We start from the raw sequence: 26,078 nt of genomic DNA on the forward strand, positions 1-26,078 counted from the left end.
GTTGTATTGAAGTTTTATTAAAAATACCTTGCGTACTGTATTTACATAGGAAATAAGCTCACAGTACTTAAAAAAAAAGAATTGGTAACGGGTATTGTCATGTTTATATGCAGCCGGTTTCCTTTCTTAACCTATGGCTTGTGCTATCCCTCTCTGCCCTCTAGACAAGTATTATCCAGTGATAAAGCTACATTTATGACTTGGATAAAACATTTTTATATGAAAACTCTTTGCAAATGCAAAGCCTAATTCTTGTATTTGTTCACAGTCCAAATTTCTTAACTGCTATGATAGTTAACCTTAAGAGCTTAATCTCAACCCAGTACTAAAATTAATATTGTTTATGACGCACTGTTGTTTAATTACTAAATGATACTCAGACATTTTTATCCTCAACATTTACATTTTATAAATTTATACTAAATATGTACTTAGATTTTCTAGGAAAAAGATGTCTTTGATACCTGAATGTGGTTACTGGGATTACTTATGTGCTGTTATTTATGTGTATGAAATAATGGATTTGAAATGTGATTTTTCTCTGTGCATATGCAGTAAATAGTTGGGCTTTTATTGCCCAGTGATATGATCAAAAAAAGAATCCTGAATTAAATGATCTTCTGTAGTAACAGGAAAAAAACCATTATCTGCTAATATAACGGGTATAAAATGGTATCTCATAGTTTTATTTTGCATTTCTTTCATAAGCAGAGAGGTTGAGTTTCTCTTCATTTACTTGTTAGCCATATGGATTTCACTGTTAGTTGTCAGATTTAGCAAATAAAAATATAAGACAACCTGTTAAATTTGAATATTAGATAAATATTGAATGTAAGTATATACCCTTGTATTAGTTGGGATATACTTATACTAAATATCTTTATTGCTTCTCTTTATTTCAAATTTAATGGGGCATTCTGTATTTTATTTTTACCTTCTATAAATTATCTGCTGCTGTCTCTTACCAAATTTTTAATTTCATTTCCTATCTTCTTGTTATCTTAAAGAGTTCTTGGCATATACTAGATATTAAATGCTTTTTTAAAAAACTTTTTGAGGTTGCAAACATATTTTTCCAGTCTTCTGTATAGCTGTTAACTTTATAATATTTTTTGTTGATTAACAGTCCTTAATTTTGATGGAGTCAGTTCTTTCAGTTCCATCAGAATTTTCCCATATTGTTTGTACTTTTGGGATCTTAAATCTTTTATCACTCCAAGATCCTAGATATATCATCCTACTTTTTACTTCATTAGCTTCATAGTTTTACCTTTCACATTTAGGTCTTTTCTACATTTGGTGTTTATTTTAAGGGATGAGTATTAGGAAATGAAATGAGAGAGGTAATGGAGGGAGCAGATTGCATGGGGATTGTAGGCCATTGTAAGGACTTTGGTTTTTATGCTCAGTGAAAGAGGAAGCCAGTGGAGGTTTTAAACAGAGGGTACCACAGTCTGAAATCTGAAACATGCTTTCAAAAAAATTTCCTGGTGACTCTTGAGAATAGGTTCTGTGAGGTATGGCAGACTGTTGTTACTTCTTTCCTGCTATCTAGGATATCCTTTTCTCTATTCATATCTGAATCTCTCTTAGGGACTGTATTTTCCAACTTCCCCTGACTATAGAAGATTGTCTATGTGATTAGGTTTGGGCCAATTAAATGTGAGCAAAAGTGATATGTGCAACTTCTGGGTAACTTTCTTAAAGATGAGGTGCTAGTCCTGTTCTTCTCTCTGTGCCGTACCCCCACCCTGACTAGAAAAAAACAACTAGAATGACAACAGCTGCCTTGAACCCAGAGCTAGACATCCTGTGATGAGGATGGAAGAGCCATTGCTAGTTGGCCTAGGTCCCCAGACGACCTTGTGGGACAGAACCAACTACTGCTCACCCTCCCCTAAGCACCGGCCTATCTCTGTACTATTTCCAGGAAAAGAATAAACCTTCTTGTTTGAGCCACTGTATTTGTCATTGTTTTATCACAACAGCTTTCCCAATACCCAATTTAGTGCCAAAACGGGTACCTGCAGTGGGGTGTTGCTGTAATAGCTAAAATGCATGGCACTGGCTGCGTTGTTGGCCAGCAGATAGTAGGCACCATGTTAGAGGCTGGAAAACTGGTGACCCTTGTTACGCTATAGCAGAACCCTTGCTGAAGCTGTCACTTCTGATAACTTGGAAGGGCATGGGTGTGTTCGTCCAGTTTGTAGCTTCAGGAGAGTGGTTAGACTGCTAATGTGAGAAGGCTCACAAGAGTTGATTAGCTGCTTTAGCAAGGAAATGCAAGAGGGTGTCAAGTAAGAGAACAATTAGCTAGTTTGCACTTAGAGGTGGAGTGGAGGGGGTATAAATTTGCTAATGAGGTTCTGTGTGCCCATAGCCTATGCTTCACACTGCCTAAAAGGACAGTAATATGGGGTATTGCAGGGCTGGAAAAAGTAGTTTCTTTTTCCCAAACAGCAAGAGGTTAGATTCATTTTTAGGAAACTGTCAGATTTTCTTGGCCGGAGAAAAGTGGAAGCCAGGCTAGACAAGGATCATATTAAGGATTTATCTTGCCACCAGAACCAGTCACTTAAGCTAGGTAAAGCTCCAGTTACAAACACAAAGTCTCTATAGGACAACAGAGGTTTATTTCTTTCTTATGACATGTCTATGGCTCTGTTCCACCATCCTCTACCACTCTAAGCCAAAGGAATAGGCGTTTTGGGGACATTGCTGTTCTGTTTCAGAGGGAAGGGAGACATGGCAGAAGCAGCTGCTTGGAAGCGGCATGTGTTACTTTTGTTCATCTTTTATTGGCCAAAGCTAATTGAGTGGCTGAGCCTGAAATCATTCAGGCAGAAAGAACATTTTAGGTCACATGGCTTGTCCCGATGTGAGTGAGGTGTGGTGGTGGTATAATCATCCCACCATGTGAATCAGATGCTCTCAAGTTAGCTAACCTGAAATCAAGGGAGAGAGGGATGCATCTGCCTCAGAGGTCAGCTAATAATAGGAGGGCAGAATTGACAAGCTTAGCGTCTACCATCAGACTAAATTTTGAGTTGTGGTCACTTTTCACGTAGAACTGGCCTAAGACAAAGAGACCTGTGGAGGTTTTGAGAGGATTATATTGGCGAAGATGCCACAAGTTTAGCTTGCCAAAATTTGTGATGGTTTGCCATTGTTTTACAACTAAAGCAATCTTTGACCCCCAAACATGTGCCCCCAGGAAATAGGCTGTTAGTTCTTTCTGACCTCTTTGGGAGCACATACTTTGTTGTGTTCACATCATATATTGCTGGAAAGGATAACAGAAGAAAGTATCTTCCAGAGAAAAAGCCGGGTTCCAGCAAGCAAATGGACAAGGGAGTCTGTCTCCTCCCTAAGGTCCCCCTGCCCCTCACCCCCGCCCCAGCACAGAACCTGAGTTTAACCAAGAATCTTGCTTCTCTTGTAGAGTGGGGACTCTCTGCCATTCCTGTCCAGCAGTATTTCATCATTGGTAAAAATAGCATTTGCCATTCTTTTCAGAATGGAAAACTTAATTGCATTAATCTTATTTGTATTCTATTGTACATTGGATGTAATGGTGGTGGTAGAGAGCAAAGTTACTTGTCTGTTGGTTTGTAGGTCACTGGACAGGGGACAGGGGCACAGTTGGTATCTCTTGAAGAGTTGTGTATCACCCAGAGATCTTAGACTTTGAGCTGAATCCAATAACTGTGTGAGACTTCAGGTTATCCCTTTAGAAAAAGTGAGGAATGTTTCAGAGTGGGAAGAAGGATGCACTCCCACCTCTGATACTTGCTGTCACATAGCTTCGATTTCTGAGGCTCCTCGTAGCCAGAGGAGACCGCATATCTTAAGTTTTGGCTATGGATGGGAGTGGAAGTGATGTGTGCACATCCCATTTGTATTAAAAATCAGCTGTCTGTCATATTCTTTTTGCCCCACCCCCATGGATGACTTGTGGTTGAGCCAGCTACCATCCTACAGACAAGGGCAGTCCCCCAGAGAGAGTGGCAGGACAGGAGAGAAGGAACCTCAGTTCCCATGGCCACTACATGAGAGAAGTGAACTCCTCTTTTGTTGGTGTCGCTACATTCCTGGTCTTGTTACAGCAGTTTAGCCTATATCTTGGTTAATACAGATGGTGGTGATGAAAACAGGAAACAAACATGGAGAAATCAATTTGGAATTGTTAGTGATTTTTTTCTCACGTGAAGCTTTTTGTTTATATATCCTTTCTGTGAAAGTTTATCTTTCAAATTGTCTAACAAAGAGTTCAGAAATAAACTCCTTTAATTGAACATCATTCCTGTTGTGATTTCCTTTTTATTTCATGTGCATAACACATTCTTGTAAAAATTTTGTATCCTGATATATCCATATGCTGTCCATTTTCTTTGTTGCTGTAGAGTTCTTTCACTTGTATAGTTATTGTTGTCATTTAACATTTGGTTTTTACCATTCTTGTCTTACTGTTGGCTATTATGGACTGTATTGTGTCCTCCCAATAATTCATATGTTGATGCCTTAATCACCCATCTTACTATATTTGGAGATAGGGATTTTAGGGAGGTGATTAAGGTTAAATGAGGTCATAAGGGTGATCCAGTAGGTCCAATAGAACTGTTGTCCTTATCAGAAGAGGAAGAGACACCATAGCTCTCTGCCATGTGAGGAGACACATGAGAAGGCAGATTTCTGCCAACTCAGGAGGAGGGTTTTCACCAGAACCAGACTATACAGGCACCTTGATCTCGGACTTCCAGCCTCCAGACTGTGAGAAAAATACATTTTATTCTTTAAGCCACACTCACGGTATTTTGTTATGGCAGCCCAAGGTAAGACAGCCCAGGTTTTTAACTGCCATACCACATGCAAGGGGCTTTTCTCAGATCACAGTCAACAGCAAAGCAAACTGCAAAAAAAGAGTCCAAAAGAGGAGAACACCAAGAAAGAGTAATGTTACAGAAGTCAAGAGATAAGCATTTTAAAATTGAGAATGTCAATATTAAATTGACAGGTCTAATAAATTCTGAGTGAATTTTGAGTTAAGAAGTCATTCGGGGGCGCCTGGGTGGCTCAGTGGGTTAAAGCCTCTGCCTTCGGCTCAGGTCATGATCCCAGGGTCCTGGGATCGAGCCTGGCATCGGGCTCTCTGCTCAGCAGGGAGCCTGCTTCCCTTCCTCTCTCTCTCTGCCGGCTTCTCTGCCTACTTGTGATCTCTGTCTGTCAAATAAATAAAATCTTAAAAAAAAAAAGACATTCGTATTTTGGAGAGAGTGTTATGTTTGCACAAAATCCAGATTGCAGAGGTTGAGTAGTGAATTGGGGGGTGGTGGTGGGTGTGGTAGAAATAATGAGTTTAAGCCCTTTTTTCAAGACAGTTGGCTGTGAAAGGGAAGGCGCAACTAGGACAGTGGCAAGAGAGAGAGACATCACATCTGGGGGAATATGTTAGGTTTGTTTGTTCATTTGTTTTATAATGAGAGAACTTTAAGCATTTCTGTACAGTGGTACAGTGGGGGGAAAGTCGTAAAGGAGAAGTGGAAGATTTGGAAGAGGAAGGTGGGTAAATGATGGCTTTAGATCCCTTAGGAGGTGGGATGTCTTGAGTTCTGGAGCCTGGTTGAAGGTTACCTTTGGGAAGGATGAGGGATATCCTTCCTCCACTCTCTCAGGAAGGAGGTAAGAGTGCGGTTGTTGGGCAGCAGGGGTGGAGGAAACCAAGGGAGTCTGACCTAATAACCTCTCTTGGTTCTGTGGAGGTAATGTCATTTGCTGAGCAGAGGGAAGAATAGGAAGTTTGAAGAAAGTAATGGAAGTTTGGAATTGATTCTGTGAGATGTGAGAGAGGGAGTTGATTGGGAGCCCACAAAGAGACTGTTGGGCAGCAGCAAGCAAGGGCTCTATCGAGATGGTCTGAGACCATGCATTTGCAGAGTCTCTGGTCCACTTGGTTGAGGCTTCTACAGTAGGAATCTCTAGTATGAGTGTGGGAGTGGAGAAGATTGGTTTAGGGGAAGGACAAACCAGCCAGAAAGCTAAGTATAGGCAAGAGAGTGGGCAAAGCTGGATGATTAGATCCTAGGTTTATAGTGGATAGGAAGTGAAGCTTGGAGCATGGCTGATGGATCAGGAAGAGAATAGAGAGGGCAGGGGGAGAAACTGAAATCTCGAACATATTAAGATCAAGTATGATTCATTCATTCATTCATTCAATAAATATTGAGCATTTATCTTCCAAACACTGTTCTCTGTGGTGTGGCAGCTTAGATCAAAACAAGGCCCCTGCCTTGCTGGAGCTGGCTTCTAGAGGGGAGGTAGATAAACATATATATACATGAAAATGTTGAAAAAGGAAGGATAAGGGGGTAGAGAGTGATGCAGATGCTATTTTAGATGATGTGAACAAGAAAAGATTCTTGGAAGAGATGCCCTCTGAGCTGAGACTGGCATATAGTTAGGACACAGCCATGGGAAGAGCACCCCAGGGTATGCCAGAGCCCTGGTCCGGAGCTTGCCTGAGCAGTGGCCGGGTAGCTGGGGAGCGTGAGTGAGGAGGAGAGTGGTAATTACTGAGGGCCGGTGTGCTGCAGGGCTGCAGTAGGATCTGGGATTTTTTCATTCAAGTGTCCTGAGAAAGCCATTGGAAGGTTTGAATCAGAGAAGTGACATGATCTGTTTTACTTTTCTGAAGGTTCACGTTGGCTCTTCTGTGGAGTTTTGATTGGCAATGGCAGGTAAGGAATTGAGAGAGCTAGAAGGGTAGGGGATTGTAGCCTGTAAGTAGCAGATTGGGGTTTAAGATTTCAGCAGTTGAATCCTTCTGGGTGAAGGATCCCATTGCTGCTCTTTTCAGCAGGCACACCCACTCCACAATAGGCATTATTTTCAGTTGATAAAGGTCTGACCCTGACCCTTGGCTTCTGCCGCACCCTTTCCTGTTTTTAACTCTGCCCCTCACCAGCTTCATTATTCATTCTCCCATTTTGTCCCTGCCTGTCTTTCAGATGTGATGCGCCCTGTTGTCTGTGGAGCCAAGACTTCCTCTAGATTTAGATTTACAGACCTTTTCATCAGAGTCTGATTTTAGTCTTTGGACAACTTCCTAGAAGCCCAGGATGTAAGACAGGTGAAAGTAGGGGAAATGGAAGGCTGTGTGCTGTGTTCCGACCTCTTAGGGCGGTTCCCTGGCTCCCTGAAGCAAAGCCCAAGCCTTTCATTTCACCGTGTGGAAGAGCCCCGTGTGGAAGAGTCTGTGGTTGCTGTGGTAGCATGCCATCTCCCGGATCACCTTGGGTCCCCCTCTCCAGGCTCAGCCTGTGCTGCCTCAATCTGCAGGCACTTAGCTGAGCAGAGGGCACTATGCACGCCCTACGATTACAAAGTGGTGTGCAGTGCCATTCAGAGCTACCAGTAGGCGTGGTACTCTCTTCCCCAGTGGTAGTTTTACTAGCTGTTACTTGATTTACTGAGCCTGCACAGCAAAACTGAATGTTGGTCTAATTATAAACCATCTTTCTCAACAAATTCTTTTATTGACTCTAATTAAATATGCTAACATTTTTTAAAAAAGAAAATAGGTATATTAAATTTGGAATAACATTTCTGTGGACAAAACACAAGGCCAAGAAATGTCAAGTTTGTGAGGGCCATTTAGTGCTATGCCTTCAGTCTCTGGGGGCTATTTAGTCCTTCTGCTTTGCCTTAAGGATATTTTGATAGGCCAGGTTTGAACTACCTTTTTAGGTGGTTGGATTTGTAATTCTATATTTTTGTTTTTATGTTTAATGGAGCTATTACAACATTTTTTGTTCACATGGGTAGGAACTGGCTATGATACAGACTTTGAGCCTTCAGGCTTTTCTGGTTAAAGGTAAAAATATGAGTATTTTCCTCTTCTACTTGGATTTCCTTTTGACAGATGCCATTCAAGTAAACATGTCTGCATTAGAAAAAGGATTTGTAAGAACCAAGTGATGGCCCAGTAAGGTCAGTACTCAAACAAGGTCATCCTGGGCCACAAAATAAGTTTGACACTTTGGATTTTTTTAAAAAATAGGATATTCCTTACATTAAAATCTGTAATGTTTCTTCTTGAGAGTTGAGGGTAGATTTCTGAGCACTAAGATAAATCTTTTTTTTTTTTTTTTTTTTTTTTTTTTGGGGTGGTTTGCCATCAGGAAATTGATTTAGCACTCAGGATTTTGTATAACACTGCCAAATTATAAGGTTAATGAAGGACTTGGTCATGTTCACTGATGCATCCTGAGCATAGCACCTGCTACATTAACACATAACTATTTTTTGAGTGAATGAATGAATCATCTGTGATATAACTCTGGAAATAATACTGTCTGGTTATTGATACAGGCAGCATCAGGATTGAATGAGGGCGCCTTTCTGGGTATGCTGTCAACACTGTAGCCATGAATATATGACCCCTTAAGTTAATAAAAATAGGAGCAGAGCTGTAAGCATTTTTTTTTTTTTTGAGTCTGCCAGTTGTCAAGTCTATTTAATCGTATAAAAATGCCAGTTCTACCAGTAATATGGGGATAGCAACACAGACTTTGTTTATTGAGTGTAAGTAGCTCCACCAAGATTAGATGGGGTACATAGAGTGGGAGAAAATACATACATGCAAATCAGTTATCTGACAATGGACTTGTATCCAGAATTTATAAAGAACTCTTACAACCTGGTAATATAAAGAACAACACAATTAAAAAATGGGCAGAGGACCTGAATAGACATTTCTCCAAAGAAAACTTGTAAATTGTAAATAAGCTCATGAAAAGATGCTCAACTTCATTAGTCATAGGGGTAAGCAAGTCAGAGTCACAAAAGATAGCACATAGTCAAAGACAGATAATAACAGGTGTTGGTAAGAATGTGGTGAAATTGGAATGAATGCTCATACATTGCTGGTGGGAGAAAAGGAGGCAGCTCCTTTGGAAAACAGCTTAGCAGTTCTTTAAAAGCTTAAAGCATAGAGTTACCATAGGTTACCCAGCAATTCCACTCCTAGGTCTATACCCAAGAGAACTCAAAACACACATCCACATAAACATTTATACACTAATGCTCATAGCAGCATTATTCGAGATAGTTAAAACACAGAAACAATGCAAATGTCCATCCGTTGATGAATGGATAAGCAAATTGTGGTGTATTATTCACACAATCCAATGGGATATAATTTAGCATGAAAAAGGAAGTGCTGACACATGCTACAAAATGGACAAATCTCAAAACATGCTAAGAAGTCAGACACACAAATTGTCCTATGTTGTAGGACTCCATTTATATGAAGTGTCCAGAATAGGCCAATCTAAGGGGACAGAAAGTAGATTAGTGGCCAGGAAGGGTCATAGAAGGGAGATGGGGAAAGACTGCTAATGCATAGAGAATTTCTTTTTAGGATAATGGAAATGGTCTAAAAAATTATTTGTGGTGATGGTTTTACAACTCTGTGAATATACCAAAATCAGAGAATCATCTGCTGTGAAAGGGTTAATTGCATAGTATGTGAATTATATCTCAATAGAGCTATTAAAAAAAAGAATAAATGAGGTAATGTGTGGGAATATACTTTGAGCTACTTGAGAAGATATTATTGTAGTTTGACTGTGAGGTCTTTAAATAGTAGCAGGATGACTTAGATATTTTCCCTTGCTTGCAGGTCTGTGATTTTTATGCCATGACTCAACTTTATAAGGCTATAACTCAGCAATATAAAATATTGAAAATGTTGAAACATTAAATGAAAACTGCTTGGCTTACTGTTTTTATTTAATAGGATTTTCTGAATCTGTTAATTAGCAATAAGTAGAATGTCATTTAGGAATTAGGTTTTTGAATCATAAAATTTTAGAGCTGGAAGAAACTTTAGAAGTCATGTATTCTAGGCCCCCTCATTTTGTTTTATAAGTGAGAGAAATGAGTCCTATAGGGTAACTAAGGTTAGCTAAGATGTCTTAGGGTCACAGCGCTGTGTAAATTCTAGAACTGAATTAGTGCTCTTTCTCTTGACTACCACTGGTTTTGGTGCTGTGATTGTATTAGCACTAATAATACTAATAACAGCTATTTAAACATTTCCCATATCCTAGGCATTCTGTTTGGTACTTTTTATGTATATTTTCTTGGTTATACAGATACGGAAGTTGATTCATTTTACCTGGTATTAGTTTCCTATTCTTCTGTAACAAATTAAGAGAAACTTCATGGCTTAAAACAACACAAACTTCTTATCCTACAGTTCTGGAGGTCAGAAGCCCAAAATGGGTGTTACTGAGTGTTGGCAGGAGTGCATTCCTTCCTGGAGGTTTTAGTGGAGATCAGTTTTCTTGCCTTTTCCAGCTTTTGGAGGCTGCCCACATTCTGTGGCTTGTGGCCCTCCCTCTATGTACATCAGTGGTGGTGGGACAAGTTTCACAGGCAATCTTTTTGGTTCTGACTTTTAACGCTTTCTCTCTTTCCCTTTAAAGACCCTTGTGGTTCCTGTGGGTCCACCTGGGTATTCCAGGATAGTCTCCTTATTTTAAGGTAATTTGATTAGCAGCCTTAATTCCTGGTTGCCATGTAACATAACATATTCACAGGTTCCAGAGATTAGGATGTGGATATTGCTGAAGGGGATTTTGTGTGCCTTCTGTGCCTACCACAGTCTGTTAAGTAAAGAGATTTAGGATCACAGAGGTTAAGTAAGTCATCCAAAGTTGTGGGGCACCTGGGTAGCTTAGTGGGTTAAAGCCTCTGCCTTCATCTTAGGTCATGATCCCAGGGTTCTGGGATTGAGCTCCGCATTGGGCTCTCTGCTCAGCTGAGAGCCTGCTTCCCTTCCTCTCTCTCTGCCCGCCTCTCTGCCTACTTGTGATCTCTGTCAAATAAATAAATAAAAATCTTAAAAAAAAAAAGTTGCAACATGAGCAATGAAAACACCAGTATTTTAACCCATGACTGTTATTTAGCATATCTTTCATGATTACATGGTCTTTTCCACAAATGCTCTTTCATCCTGGTCTGGCAAAGTAAATAGGACCCTGAGCAGTGTTCAGATAGTAAATAGCTTTTTCTTGCTAAAGTAAAATCACATTTACTTTAATAGTATTAAGAGAGATTATATTAATATGGAACAATTAAAAGCATGGTAGAGGAGTATATTTATTGATATGGAAACATGGTTATGACTCATCAAGAATTTCAGTTCATTAACCCCCTCCCCCCACTCCTCTTTATTCATTAGTTCCCTTCTGTCATCAGTTCTTCCTTATCCAGTCCTAGCTGCCCCAATTCAAATTGCTCTCCTGCAGATTCCCTTATGCCTTTGCACCTCTTTGATCTCTCCCATCTGGCAAAGCCAGAGGGCTGGAGGAGCCCAACTACCTGCCTGTTGGTTTCACTTGAGTGATATACCCTGCAGCCTCATTTGCCTGGCAGCCTTCCCGTGTGTTTGTTCTCTTACGCCCACAGCACATCTCCTCTATTCTTTCAAACCTTACCCAGACTGCTGTCACTTGCCACCTTAGCTGTTTATCCTGGAGTGGACAACTGTTGAGCATTGCTTCCTTTCAGAAACACTCTTCTCTGGCCTTTGGCCCACGACCCTTTCCCGCATTGCCTTTTCCCATTCTGGCTGACCCTTTTCAGTCTTCTATGTTGGACCTGAGTGCTGGAGGAGGAGCTCCTCAGGGTCTCTCATTTTTCTCACTTTGCGCTTTGGGTTTTAAATATATCTTTGAATATTTCTCCCTTATTTCTCTGGCATAGATCTTCTCAGCCTTAGCACCTAGTGACATTTTAGGTGGGGTCCATTTTTGTTGGGGGGCTGTCTTGTGCACTGTAGGGTGTATAGCAACAGCATCTCTGGCCTCTACCTACTAGATGCCAGTAGAACCTCCTCTATCCCGTAAGTGGCAACCAAAAATGTGTCACACATTGTGGAGTGTCTCCTGGGGGGGGGGTGTCAGAATCACCCCCAGGTGAAAACCATTTAGCCTAAAGCTCTTGTCTGAAGATCTAAGAATAACACCTTTCTGGCAGCTCCATTGGAATGCCTCCTAGGCATCTCATACTTAACATGACCAAAGTGGACTCTTGTTTTTTCTTTCTGGTACACTCTTCCTCCAGATTTCCTCATTTCATTTATGGCCTTGAAGGCCATTGGAAATGGCTTTTATTCTGAGTGAATTAGGGAGCTATCAGAGGGCTTGGGGCTAAGAAATGATAGATCACTGTTGAGAAGAGACTACGAATTATATATCAGGTTGAAGCAGGAAGACTTGCTAAGAAACTGTTGTGGTTGTGCAGGTAGAAAGATGGTGTAGTAGCTTGGACCAGGTGGTAATAGAGGAGATGGTAAGAAGTGGTGTCTTTGGATTAAATTTTCAATACGGATATCCCTGGGAAAAAGAGTACACTATATTGTCATGAGATTAGTATCTTAGGGTGATTTGTTTATCAGGTATTAGCTGAAAACTTGCAGGAAACATGTTTGGGTGGATCAGAGCGAGAACAGTGTAGCTAAAGCCCAAGAACTTGTGAGGATGTTACTTGAATGACTTCAGGCCAGAAAGGGTGGTAAAGTGAGAGTCTCCATAGGTGGAGTAAGGAGGACATCCAGTAAAGCCAGATACACTTCACAGTCTTCCCTGGGACAGGCCCTATCACTGTGAAACAAGTACCCAAGGCAGGGTGGATAGAACAAAGGGAAGTCAGGAGAGATACCTTGACTAGATATTGGAAGCAAGTCACCTTGGGCTATAAGCCAAAGCGAGGTGGCCATTGGCTTTTGGGGTGGACATTTTTGTTGTACAAGATTGCCTTATATGTAGTGGAATACTTCAGATCTCTGGTTTCTCACTGATAGCTATGTGTGCTCCCTCATTGTGACATCTAGAATGTGCCCTTCCCCCTCCAATTTCCAAACTCCCATGGGAGTCAGATGTGCTCAACGGCAAACCGCTTGACCAAGCCCCTCCTTTCTAATTTTAAAATTGCTTGCTGTAACATCAAGTCAAAAGGCAATGGCATGCCAAGCCCTCAAAGAAAATGCTGGTTGTTTCTAGTTTTGGGGACGTAGAAGGTATAGGAATGAAATGTTGCCAGCAGTATTTCAAAATTAGCACTGGTTTTTATTGCTGATATGTCCATTAAGTATTTTGTGTCCTTCTATGTGCCTTGAAATATTAATTCTTATTTCTTTCATAGAGGGTGTGGGTGCTTCAGGGCCATCTCTAAACATAGTGCATAGGACACCTGCTCCAGCTGTTCTCTTCCCAGCATTGATAGGTAAGGGAATTTGAATTAAAAGGAATGAAGAGTTTGTATACAAACAAATTCGCTAGCTGTATTTTGGCAAAGGGAATGGGAGTAGGATAGAAGGAGGGAGATTAATGGCTATATGTGAATGTTTTTGTACATCATGTCTTTATCAGGTCTGGCTGGTATCAAGAGCTAAATATTTTTAAAATCACATTTTAGAAAATTCAGTAGAAGATAGAATGTAGGTGCACCCGAGGGGCTTAGTTGGTTAAGCATCTGACTCTTGATTTTGGCTCAGGTCATTATCTCAGGGGCGTGAGCCCCACATGAGGCTCTGTGCACAGTGGGGAGTCAGCTTCTCTCTCTCTCCCTCTGCTGCTCCCTCCATGCTTGCTCTTGCTCACTCACTCGCTCTCTCTCTGTCAAATAAATAAATAAATCTTAAAAAAAGAAAATAACATTTATCAGATTTGTGATAACTCAGTAACTCAGTACAATAATTCAATATTGGAGCAATGAAAACCTCACCAAAGAATGGGTCAACAGTGTGAATATATAGCATTTAAGACTTACTTACAATGGAAAAATCATGTAACAGACTGGGGAAAATGCTCATATCAAGTGTGACTAAGGGTTTATATCTGTAATACCTGAAGAGTTTTCTTAAACTTAATGAGGAAGAAAGTATCAAGATTTAGTACATAAATGGACAGAGAATTTTAATGGATGAGTAATGCAATTAGTAATCAAAAAGTAGGAATATGTTCATCATCACAGGTAATCAAAGAAATGCATTTTAAATCTACATTGAGTCACCCTTTCTATTCTCTTGAAAGTACTGGAAATTAAAACAACTTCCAGTTTTGGTGAGACATTAATAAAGTGGGCACCATTCATATTTGTTTCTTGTGCTATACTCTCCGTCACTTCCTGTCTCTGAATGTGTGTGATTTTAGGTTCTTCTGCCTTGTCCATATTGTATTTCTTTCCCTCTTCCTTCTGACCTCGTGTTGACTTCTCATCCTTTGAGAGTGGCAGTCAGATGGGAGAGTCATCCCACCCCACTTAGCACTGCTGGTGAGCCATATGTGATTTGCATTCAGCATGCTACTGCATGCTGGGTGTATGGGTCAACCCCTGCCACTTGAGTAGGGGTTAGGGGTGGTCAGCTGTCTCAGGGCCTGGCACACAGCACACAGCAGTTGCTCAATAAACTTAGAACTAAATTAATGAAATTTGATGAATGTTTTAATGAACTACAGGTATGTCAAGATGATAAAATAATGTGGTCACCAAAAGTGTAATTATGAGTATAATTTATGGCAGAATTTTATAACTGAATACAAAATGGTATGTTTAGTGTGATTTAACCACCTTTGAAAAGTAATATGCAAAGCTGAAATGTTATTTTAAATTACAGATAATAATTTTCTTTATTACCTAGAGATAACTTTTTAATCTTTATGATAAAATATGTAATTTTTCCAGTCAACTGGCAGGCTTATCTCTCTTTCTCCTTATCAAAAGCTAAACTCTTCTTGTTGTCCAATTATCTGGTTTAACTATCAGGAAGCAGGGTAGACCTACCCAGATTGTGGGCTTACAAGGATAGCTGCATTTATGTGACTGTGAATTAAGTCTCGAAGCATATTTAAACTTTATTATACTTGGATCTATCTAGCTTGAGAGGTATTTTTCTTTTTCATTTTATTTTCTAAATGATTCCATCTTATAGATATATGGTACTTAGTATTTTATAGTTTATAAAGGCATTCATGTTATCAGTGAGAAGTTCTACAGCTTTTGATGATGTCAGATATAAATGGTAATTGACTTTCTTTTACATTTTTTTTGTATCTACCATCTGTCAGTGACTGAGATACAGAGTGCCTTCAGGGAAGTCCTTGTCTGGCAGGGAAGATAGGCAGCCACGATCACGTGATGAACATATGGTGGGGAGCAGGGGGAGGGGGAAAGCAGTTATTTACCAAGAAAATTGGCAGGATAAGATGACTTTTTTTTTCCCAGTGAGTTGATTCTTGAACAGGACTTTAGATGATGAGCAAGATTTTTGCCAAAAGGAGAAAAAAAGGAAAGCATGAACAGAAAGGGGGAGGTGTGGAAGTACATGATGTGTGCAGAAGCCACTGAAAGACTTTAGAGCGTGATATGATCATATTTGTATTTGGGAGAGAAAACTGAGGTCAGTATGGAGAATGAGTGTTTTGAGGAGGCACAAGATGAGTGGTTCTCAGTCTTCTGCTTTTATTTTTGCATGCTTTCCCATATGTAAGTACCCCTAGATTTTGATTGCAGCGTAGGTAAGGTGAGTTTTATATTATGCACAGTTCTGGTCAGCCAACCATAGGGCTTTTCTCAAATTCATAGCTTTACAACAGAGTGTCTCTTGTGAACTTCTGGATGAGAACAGTGGATTAGAGGAATGAGATCGACAAAGAGGTCATTGCAATGTTCCAGACAAGAGGTGATGGGTGAAGTCAGGACAATAACAGAAATGGATGGGAAGGAATGTATATGAGACGTTTTCCTGTGTAGACTCAGTTCTTGATGTGTGGGGTAGGTAGAAAAAGGAATTAGAGATTAGTGTTTCTCAGATTTTAATATGAATATGAATTGCCTGGGGATTTTGTTAAAAGGTAAATTCTAATTTACCAGGTCTAGGGTGGGGTACAATGTTGTGTTTTTAAAAAGGTTCTAGGTGATGAACAGCAAACACTGTTGGTCCATGAGCCAATCTTTAAGTAACAAGAGTGAGAGCACTTGAGTATCACGTTCTAGTATCCAGATGGTAATGTCATTATCTGAAATAGAGAACACAGGAGAAAAGAAATGTTAGAGTGAAGTCCTTATGGGACATTCGGGTATAAAATTATGGATACCTGGAAATTTGGATTTTTAAGGCAAGAGACAAATCAGGCCTAGAGATACAAATTGGGGAATTAGCGTTTCATCGATTGTAGTAAAAGCCATAAAAATGAATGAAATTACCTTAGCCTAGTACCCTCTAGTTCCAGCCATGTTGTTGCAAATGGAAAGATTTCATTCTTTTTGATGGCTGAGTAATATTCTATTGTGTATATATACCACATCTTCTTTATCCATTCATCTGTTGATGGACATAAACAAGTCATTCAAAGAAAGACAGATACCATACGATTTCACTCATATGTGGAATTTAAGAAACAAAACAGATGACAGGGGAAGGGAAGGAAAAATAAAATAAGATGAAAACAGAGAGGGAGGCAAATCATAGGAGACTCTTACCTATAAGAAATAAACAGGGTTGGGCACCTGGGTGGCTCAGTGGGTTAAGCCGCTGCCTTCGGCTCAGGTCATGATCTCAGGGTCCTGGGATCGAGTCCCACATCGGGCTCTCTGCTCAGCAGGGAGCCTGCTTCCCTCTCTCTCTCTCTCTGCCTGCCTCTCTGCCTACTTGTGGTCTCTCTCTGTCAAATAAATAAATAAAATCTTAAAAAAAAAAAAAAGAAATAAACAGGGTGACTGGAGGAAAGATGGGTGGGGAGATGGGATAACTGGGTGATGGACATTAAGGAGGGCACATGAAGTAATGAGCACTGGGTGTTGTATGCAACTGACGAATCACTAAATTCTTCCTCTGAAACTAATAATATAATATATGGTAATTAAATTGAATAAAATATTAAAAAATTTTAAAAACCAAAACAAACACAAGAATGAATGACGTTACATATAAGAAAGAGATAAAGATAATATTAGAATACATACATTTGTTTGCTAGAATATTAATGCTCTATTTATGTACTTTATGCAATGGGGAAGAAATTGGATAGGTAGCCTCCTCTCTGTGAACAAATTGTAGGTATAAATTCAAGAGTGGAGAAATCTTTGGAAAACTGATTCATCTCCTGGTAGTGACCATAGATCAGGTTAAATATTCCATAGGTCAGGTTAAAAACAAATTGAAATACCTGGTTATGTAAATTCATTCATACAAACAAATATGTATTAAACATTTCAAAATACCAGCTACTCATCTATGTTTAAAAGAGTAGCAAGTAAGATGTATCCTCCAAATATGGAGATTATGGGGAGGCTAAGCAAAGTGATTACAGTACAGTGGGAGAAATACTGTGGTGAGGGGTGCAGCAGGGACAAGTGACTCAGTGTGGGGAGGAGGAACTGTCTTCTTGAGGAAGTATCATTTAAGCCTCAGAAGGCTGAGGGAGGGTGACCTGGAAGAGGTCGAGAAGGGTATGACAGCAGCGACTACAAGGAAAAAAGACCCTGCAGGTTGAAGAGGAGCAGTGTGGCCAATTCAGAGAATGCGCAGTGTGGAGCGTAATGATGAGGTTGGAGAAGTGTAAGGAGTCCATGGCTAGGCCCACTCTCCTGGAACTTGGTAGAGGGCGGAGGGAGAAAATGGTGTATTTTCCAAAGGAAAAAGTATTATTCTGTCTGGGTGTAATTCAAACAATAGTCTTCTGTGTATAGTTTTGTAAGGGTTTTATAAACTGGCTCAGTAACAGAATGACTTACAGTAACATTGTTTCTATAGGAAAAATGTTTGGGGCTTCAAAAACTCTTAAAATTCAACTTCCAATTTTGTTTTTCACCATTTGAGGACTGATTGGATAGACATACAGTTTTAGTGCTTTTTGTTTTTTGTGCTCAAATTGTACTTTCTCTAGTGTTTACATGGCCACAATGTTGATTTTCCACCTCTTGATATGAATCAAAGGTATCATTCCATAGATGCAGTTGAAATGTTTTCTTTCCTTGAACAGATTTAGAAAATATATGGAAATAAAAATAGAAATCTTTTTAATATATTGTTTGGTTTTCAGAGTGTTCTTTCAAATTAAGTGTTCCCTCTGTGAACTATATTGTGGTGTATAGTGTTATATACCAAGAACATTTGAAAAATGAAACTGACCTGAAAATTGTTATAAACAGAAAGGAGAAGATTTTGGTATGATTTCACTGTGGAAGTCAAATAGAATGCAGAAGGTAAACAATACAAGGATAAAAATGCCTAGCTCTTAAAAATATTTTAATGGCCATGAGCTTATCACCATTATCTTCTTCATGGCTATTGTTATCATTAGAAATACGACATATTTTAAAGTAGAAAAGAGCTGTTAAGGCAGTCCCTTTATAAAATAGATCTATATGAGCTTCATTTTGTCTAATAAATGAAACCTTAGTCTGAAACTCCCTCAAATTCCCATGTCTCCAATAGGCAAAGTTAATTTCATTTACACCCATCTCAGCGAAAATGTCTTTTTGTATCAGAGTGCTTTCAGCTGGCAAGTAGTAGAAGACCCAACTGAAACTGAAAATAATAAGTAAATTTTATGATCTCATATAACTAGAAATTTGGAAGAAAGATGGTTTTATAGTTGGTTCATGTAGCAGCTCACTGCTGTCATTAAACTCTCAGGATCTGTCTTTCCATTCTAACATCCTGGATGAGTTAGCTTTTGTCCTCAGGCTTGTCGCCCCTTGATCTCAAGATGGCAGGCAGCTTTAGCTCCAAGATTTCTATCCTTTATACCCAAGCACTCAAGATTGTAAGAAAGGAAGGTGTTTCTTGTCTTGAGCAGCAACAGCTGCTCTCATAAAATACTATAGACTGGGTAGCTTAAACAACAAATATTTATTTTGCACAGTTCTGGAGTTTGGGAAGTCTAAGATAAAGTTGCCTGTTTCTGGCTTGAGGACAACCACCTTTGTGTTGTGCTGTTTCCTCACATGTCAGAGAGAGAGCTTTCTAGTCTCTTTCTCATTTTGTAAGAACACTTGATTTGGGGCTCCACCCTCATGAACTATTGTAACCTTAATTACCTCCCAAAAGCCCCACCTTCAAATACTATCACATTGCGGATTAGGGCTTCAACCTGTGCATTTTGTGGGGTGGGAAGCACAAAAATGCAGACCATAGCATTTCTTTTATGTCTTTTTATAGAGTGGAAAAAGCTTAGCAGACTTCGCTACCTGAATCTACGTCATATAACCCATTTCTAAACCAGACCATGGCAAGGGATATAGAAGTCCTGTGATTGGCTTAGATTAGTCAAGATTCATGGACCTCCAACCCTCCCAGAGAAGAACTAAATCAGGAAATCAGGATTCTGTTTTCCAGGAAGGAGAGTGGACTGGGAAGGCAGCCACTAGTGCCTGCCTTACCTCCCAAGGCCAGTTCCTCTGCCTGGGCTGTGAATCATTTTCTTCCTTTTGGAGGACTTTTTTCTGTTAATTATTTTTTTTTAATCACCTCTTCCTGTTCTCTTCAGGCTGTATTGAAAGAAGAGTCTACATGTGCTCTCTTCTTATAGTGTATCCCTTAATTCTTCTGTAATCGGGATTCTGCTCCTTCTACTAATAACCTTTCCTTCTATCATCATCAGTGCCTACCTGATTGCTTGATTCTTTGCCAGTATTACCAGTAATCTTTGGCAAGACTAGTGGTTCTGCAGGTTTAGCAAACACCAGAATCATCTGGAGGGTGATTAAAAATAAGATTGTTGGACTCCATCCGTAGAGTTTCTAATTCAGTAAATCTGAGCTGGGGATTGTAGATTTGAGCTTATTTTTTGGGTACTATTGATTTTACTGATTACTGCCTTCTTCCTGAGTTTCAAAACTCCAAAATTACCTCTCAAACCTGCCCTTCTTGTTCTTCCTATATTCTGTTTTATTGATGAATACCTTTGTCCTTTTTCTCAAGTAAGGAACTGGAGCTCACCCTGGTTTTTTTTAATTCTTTCTTATCCCCATATACAGTCAATTCATGTTTCATACTCTAAATACCCCACAAGTGCATAATTTTGTCACCATCTCTATTGCCTCTGCTTGAGTTTGAGCACTTATTTCTTTTTACTTACGCTACCAGAATGGTCTCTGATGTGCTTGTCCTATATTCCATCTCAGATTTTCTCTTATTTATACTTCCTACTGTTGCAGACTGATTTTTTTTTTTAATGTAAATCTGATCACGTTATTGCTGAGCTCAGAATTCTCTGGGCTCCTGCACCTTCCAGATAAAATCCAGTCTCCTCCCATGCAAGCAAAGAGCTTCAGGGTAGAGTCTCTACCCACTCGTCTAGTGTTCTTTTCTCCCTTCTTCTCCTTTACTGTATTTCAGAACTGAACTTGTCTCAATTCTGAGTTCTTTGGGGTTTTTGAGCCTTTACTTGTTTTTTGAGCCTTTACTTGTTTTGAGTCTTTACTTGTTTGAGCCTTTACTTATTTGAAACACTTCTCTTTCCCTCTTGACTGTTTTGGTAAGTCCTGCTTATCTTCTAAGACTTAGCTTAGGGATGCCTCTGCTATTGCCTCACTTCCCTGATACTTTTTCCTTTCTATTCCTGGGAACTAGGTGTTCCTTTTCTCTGCAACCATATAGGTATATAAATGGTACTCATTTGACCCTTAATCATTGTTCAGTTCTGCTGGTTTATTGAGTGCTTGCTCTCTCTAGACTATAATTTCTTTAAGGACAAAGATTATACTTTTCATCTGTTTCCTAATGTAGCACCTAACATGATAAGAAACATTTGGTAAGTGACTGAAAGTTAAGGACCGTTTTTAGTGATAAAAGCTGGTTGTAAAAATCAAATCTGAAGAATTTAGGACTGGGGAACAAATAGGGTGACAGAAACACCTTAGACTTTCATTGGATTTGTTCAAGATTCTGGTAAAATTCACAGTTCTTATAGTTTTTGACTGAGTAGGGATAGGGATTGTTGATAGATTATGGAAAAACACTTGAGTGCTGTTCCCATTAGGTTGATGTTTTCATTTCCTTGAGAGTTTGGATGAAATCTAGAAATAGGACTTCTGTTAAGAGTTCTTCAGCCCATTAAGAACTCTGTCCAGGAACATGAGCACAACTGATTCCAAAATTTTCTGATATATATATATATATTTACATATATACACGCACATATACATTATATACATATATGTGTGTATATATATATATATATACATGTATGTGTATATATATATACACACATATATATATACACTCCCTATTTCATTGCTTTTTGAGAAACCTTTTTTATTTTATTTTTTTTTTCAGTGTTCTAAGATTCATTGTTTATGTACCACACCCAGTGCTCTGTACAATATGTGAGCCTGGTGGTGAATATTAAGGAAGACTTTTTGAGAAGTTTATGCAAACTTAAAAAGGGTTATATTTACTTATTCATTTATATTATTATAAAGCTGCCATCTCTGTGATATATAAATTTTATTTTTAATATTTTAAAGGTTAGCTTATTTATCCATTTTTTTGAAAATACATATCTGCCAAAAATTTCATAGTGGTTGTATGCTCTAAGCCTGCATTGTCTGTGTGGTAGCCATCGACCACATGTGGCTATTTAAATTTGAATTAAAACTTGTTAGAATAAAATTTATAATTCAGTTCCCAAATCATGCTAGCCACGTTTCAGGTGCTCAATAATTGTATTGGACAAGACAGATATAGGATTAAAACAGTGGCTTTGTATGCCATATTCAACCAGATGAGCTTAACAGATATATATATACAGAACATTCCATCCCCAAATACCAGGATACATATTCAAGTGCACTGGAACACTCTCTAGGATAGAGCATATGTTAGGCCACAAAATTAGCCTCAAATTTAAGAAGACTGAATTCATATTGAGCACTTTTTTTTTCTTCCAACCACAGAAGTATGAAACTAGAAAGTACAAGAAGAAAACTGGGAAAAAACCACAAATACATGGAAGCTGAACAGCATGTTACTAAACAATTAGTGGTTTAATGAAGAAATCAAAGACAAATTTAAAAAATTCATGTAGACAAATGAAAATGGGAACGCAACAGTACAAAATCTTTGGGACCTACCAAAAGCAGTTCTAAGAGGATAGTTTGTAGTAATAAAGTCCTAGATAAATAAGCAAGAAAAATCTCAAATAAGCAATCTAACCTTACACTTAAGGGGACTGAAAAAAACCAAAGCCCAAAATTAGTAGAAGGAAGGAAATAAATATCAGAACAGAAATAAATGAAATAGAGGTTAAAAAAGAAATAGACATGAAATCAGGAGCTGGTTCTTTGAAAAGATGAATAAAATTGATAAACCTTTAGCCAGATTCAACAAGAAAAAAAGAAAGGACTCAAATAAAATTAGAAATGAAAGAGGAGAAATAACTGACACCATATAAGGTCATGACATGACACCATATCAAAGTCATGACATCATGACATAATAAAATATATATAATATATATGTTATAATATATAATGTACTATGTATATATAAAGGATCGTAAGGACTACTATGAAAAATTATATGCCAACAAGTTGGATAACATAGAAGAAATGGGTGAATACCTAGAAACATATAATCTTCTAAAACTGAATCAGAAGAAATAGAAAATTTGAACAAATTGATTACTGGTAATGAATTGGTAATCAAAAGTGTACCAGCAAACAAAAGTTCAGGACCAAGTGGATTCACAGGTGAGTTCTACCAAACATTTAAAAGAAAAGCTAATACTGATTCTTCCTAATAGGAAGAAATTTCAAGAAATAGAAGAAGGAAAACTACCAAATTAATTTTATGAGGCCAGCCACTACCCTAATGCCAAAACTTGACAAAGACACTACAAAAAAAGAAAACTACAGGCCTGTAATCTCTGATAACCATAGATGTAAAATCCTCAACAAAATATTAACAGAGTTCAGTAATATATTAAAAGAATCATTCACGATGATGATATAGGATTTATTCCTGGGATGCAGGGAGGGTTCAGTATCTGCAAATCATACAACATGATTCATCACATTAACAAGACAAAGGGTAAAAACCACATGATCATCTCAGTAGAGCATTTGACAACATTCAACGTCCCTTCATGGTAAAAACTCCACAAAGAGAGGTTTAGAGGGAGCATACCTCAATATAATTCAGACTATATATGACAAACCCACAGCTAACATTATCTCAGTTGCAAAACCTGAAAGAGTTTCCTATAAGATCAGGAGTAAGACAAGGATGTCTGCATTCACCACTTCATTCAACATATACTGGATTCCTAGCTGCAGCAATCAGACAAGAAAAAGAAATAAAAGCCATCCAAATTAGTAAGGAGGAAGTAAAATGTACCAGTTGCAGATGACATGATACTATGTATAGAAAGCCCTAAAAAACTATTAGAACTGATAAAAGAATTCAGTAAAGTTGCGTAATACAAATTAACATACAAAAATCTGTTACATTTCTATACATTAATAACAAACTAGCACAAAAAGATATTAAGGGAAAAAATCCAATTTAAAATTGCAGCAAAAATAATAAGATAACTAGGAATAAATTTAACCCAAGAGATAAAAGACCTATATTCTGAAAACTGAAAACACTGATAAAAGAAATTGAAGATGACTCAAACAAATGGAAAGGTATACTATACTCTTGGATTGGAAGAATCGATATTGTTAAAATATCTATATTACCCAAAACAATCTACAAATTTGATGCAGTTCCTATCAAAATACCAGCAATATTTTTTGCAGAATAAGAACAAACAATTATAAAATTTCCACCTCTTATAATTACAAATTTTTTTCTTCATTATGTACTGCTGGTATTTTTAGTGATTTTTTTTTTTTTGAGATTCCTTAAGTACTAAGTAATACACTAGTAGTAAGTCTGTTTTAATCACCATTATGTATTATGTACATAATCCTCACTAGTATTATGTACATAATACATAATGGTGATTAAAACAGACTTACTCCCTATCCTCAGGGAAATTATAGTGTAATGGAGGAGGCAAGACAGTCAACATGTCAATAAACTATATAATTACCAAAAAAAAATCTAAAATTTGTGTAGAACTGCTAAAGACCTCAAATAGCCAAAAAAAAAAAAAAAAAAAAATCTTGAGCAAAGTTTTTTGTTTGTTTGTTTTTTACCAAGCTTATGATGAAGCTTTGTGTTTGGAAATTAGAAGATGGTGGTTGTACATTATTTCATTTAGAAAATATAAAACTGGAATAGCTCTGATACCTCAGAGAATACTTCCCTTGACATTCCTTTTGTTTAATTCTTTAGAACCTTAGTAATTGTTTTTTTTTAATCCTGAGAGATAAAACAGTAGACTTTTTAAGAAACAAAAATGAAACTGAAACCAAAAAGTTTTTAAAAAAAATCTTGAGCAAGAAGAACAAAGCTGGAAACATCAAAATCCCAGATTTCAGGGTGCCTGCGTGGCTTAGTCAGTTAAGCATCTGCCTTCAGCTCAGGTCATGATCTCAGGGTCCTGGGATCTTGCCCCATGTAATGCTCCATGCCTGGCAGGGAATCTGCTTCTTCCTTTTCCTCTGCCCCGCTCCCCTGCTCATGCTCTCTCTGTCTCTCAAATAAATAAATAAATAAAATCTTTTAAAAAAAGGAAAATACTATGGAAAAGAAAATACATTTTCAGTACTGTATTTTTAAAAATCCACATTAAATGGACTTGTGCAGCTCAAACCATGTTGTTCAAGGGCCAAGTGTCACTGGATTTTTAAAAAATATAATCTGATGATCTCTCCTTTTTGATTGGGTTAATATGTTTATGTTTAATATTATTGATATGATTGGACTTACATCTGCTCTTTTGCTTTTTGTTTTCTGTAGGCCTCATGCTTTTTAAAAAATTCTCTTGAATTCTTTTAAATTAAGTGAATTCTTTTGAATTAAGGGACTATCTTCCACTGTGATATTTTGAGTCCCTTAATCATTTTTAAATTATACAACTTGAGTTTTCTTAGTGTTTGCTCTGGGTTTTAAAATATACATTTTAACTTAGAAGAATCTACTCATTTTTACTTAAATTCAGCAAAATAAACTTTTCTCCTGTATAGCTCCATTTTTCTCTTTCCCCACTTTTTGCTACCATTATTATATGTATTATGTCTATGTGTTGTAAAAACCCAGCCATATATTGTTATAATTTTTATTTTATGTAATTTCATGTCTCTTATTATTTATTTATTTATTTTCTTATTTAAGAGAGAGAGAGCACACAAGTGAGGAGAGGTGCCCAGGGGGAGGAAAAGGGACAGGCAGACTTCCAGCTGAGAATGGAGCCTGCCAAACTGGGCTCAATCCCAGGATCCTGAGATCATGATCTGAGCAGAAGTTAGACACTTAACTGACTGAGCCACCCAAGTGCCCCTAATCTTATGTCTTTCAAAGAAGCTGAGAGAAGAAAGGAGAACAAATACATATTTATAGAGTTGATTATATTAGCCTTTCTATTTTGCATTCTCTTCTTACATTTCTGTGGATTTGAGTTTCCATTTGGTGTTATTTCCTTACCCCAATACAGCTTTCCTCTCATCTGCTTTGTCTATGTTGTTATTGCAAATATATAAAATTTATGTTATTAGGCCATCAGTATATTTGTATGTGTATTGTTTTATTGAATTACTTTCTAAATCAGTTAAGAGAAGGGAATTAAGTGAGTTTTCTATTTGATGTATCTCCTTACACGAGTAGAAAGCTGACATCATTTAAGTGTGAATTTCTTCTGTTAACAGAGCCAGGAAAGTAACAGCTGTCCCTTAACTTTGATCGTATAAACAAGATAAATTTTAATTAGAATTGAGAGATAAATTTAAAGCATAGTCATTTGATCTAAATGAAAAGTCATGCTTTATAGAGTAATACATAAAACCTCTCCATCTGTTTTTCTTAAATTGGTCTTTGAGCTAGTCATAAGCCGGGGCAGCAGCATTAAATACTTTTTCCACCTCCACTCAAGACTGAAGGAGTTAATTATCTCTAG

General features: G+C 38.0%; 1 protein-coding gene across 5 annotated transcripts in view; it reads left to right on the forward strand.

The window, feature by feature from the left end:
* The window catches only part of ZNF438 (zinc finger protein 438), a 180,810-nt gene that overhangs the window by 8,901 nt on the left and 145,831 nt on the right, over window positions 1-26,078 (forward strand). Inside the window, exon 1 of one of the 5 annotated variants that reach the window (XM_046010547.1) lies at window positions 13,235-13,290. The exons of the other annotated variants lie outside the window; for them this stretch is intronic. The gene's annotated coding sequence lies outside the window, so the exon portion shown is untranslated. Of the gene's footprint in view, window positions 1-13,234; window positions 13,291-26,078 lie in introns of those variants that run through there. 5 annotated transcript variants of the gene reach the window in all.

This window comes from Meles meles, chromosome 7 (assembly GCF_922984935.1).
Source record: "Meles meles chromosome 7, mMelMel3.1 paternal haplotype, whole genome shotgun sequence".
Classification (NCBI taxonomy): Eukaryota; Metazoa; Chordata; class Mammalia; order Carnivora; family Mustelidae; genus Meles; species Meles meles.